Raw genomic sequence first — 1571 nt, forward strand, 5'->3', positions numbered from 1 at the left:
CGGCGTATGAATTGCGCCCCGACGTCACAAGACGCGCGATGATAGGGCGAGGCGGAAAAGAACGCAGAGATAGGCACGATTGTAGATACGCAACCTGATGTGGGGAGAGGGAAATGGCGGGTTATTCCTGAGTGTTTGGTCATCCTGGCTGGGGGTTGATGTGAGATGGAATCCAGGAACGTCTGGAACCGGTGTGAGGACTCTTTGGCCCTCCAGATGTTGCTGGACTACAGCTCCCATCCTCCCTAGTCATTGGCCACGCTTGCTGGGGCTGACGGGAGTTGTCGTTCAGCAACATCTGGAGGGTTACAGGTTCCCCATCCCTGAGCTACATAAATAAAGGCAATGAGCAGGGCTGTTGGACTGCCATCAGCCCCAGCCAGCATTTCGAGCGGTCAAGGATTATGGGAGCTGGATTACAACAACCTCTGGAGGGCACCAGGTTGACTATCCTCCTGTGACCATTAAATTAAAGCTCAAAATAGATATGCAAATTATGCATAGCAATTGCTCGGAACAACAGTAAGCAACGCTGCCCATAAATATCGATGGAGAAAGCCAGGATTTTAGCGTAGCTGTGTGACTGGGCAACAATATGACCCCATCCTCCCCCCCCAAAAAAAATCGGTAGCAGCAGAGAAGTTCCTACTTCTAACTTAAGAGGCGAGGAAGTCTATGACACTCATAAAAATTGTGCTCCATGTAACCCGGAAGTGATCGGAATGAGTGTCACCTCTACTTTTCTACCCCTAGAAAGGTACGGAATACGCATGCGTAGTGAGGAAGATAAGGGGTGGGGAAGGACATCTGAGCGGGAGCACGTGACCCTTCTCCTAGTCTGCTCGTTCTGTGTCAAGCGAGGAAAATAAGCGAAAGGGCACGAAGAAGGGGCGGAGCAAATAAATAGCCACGCCCATAGCCACGCCCCTAACTAGCTTTGTGTGTGTTTGCATATATACATATATACATACATTAAAAACAGTGGTGAGCTAACCTTTCACAGGAAATTTAACGTTTCTGACCTATGCCCGCTTGCTAGGTGGCAAGCCCCCTTGGGCTCTATGGCTTTTATTAATAATTATTAATTTATTTTCATTATTTAACATTGCCTTTACATTCTACTTTTCCTGCAAGGAGCTCAAAGGAGCTCCATACCCCCTTCAAGGCTTAAGGCAGGGCTGTTTGGTGTTTATATGTGGGGCTGCCCTTGAAGACTTTTCGGAAACTGAACTTAGGTCAGATCAGTACCACATATTTAAAGCACATGGCTTCCCCCCAAAGCTCCTGGAACCCTGGTGTTCTCTGCTTTAAAAAGTTGAATCTTTCCACATAAATGAAGCTCTCTAGCTAGGGTACAGTACTCAAAGGTGCTTTGATGACCCATGGATTGTTGAACGTAGGAACATTAGGCTCTCTCAGGGGCTTCAGACAGGGATCTTTCCCAGCCCTACCTGGAGATGCCAGACATTGACCCTGGGGCCTTCTGCATGCAAAACAGCTGATCTGCCACCAAGCACTGACATAATGATCTTTGCCAGTCACAATGACAGGCCAAGTCAAAAGAGCATCCA

Source organism: Rhineura floridana, chromosome 22, assembly GCF_030035675.1.
Source record: "Rhineura floridana isolate rRhiFlo1 chromosome 22, rRhiFlo1.hap2, whole genome shotgun sequence".
Taxonomy (NCBI): Eukaryota; Metazoa; Chordata; class Lepidosauria; order Squamata; family Rhineuridae; genus Rhineura; species Rhineura floridana.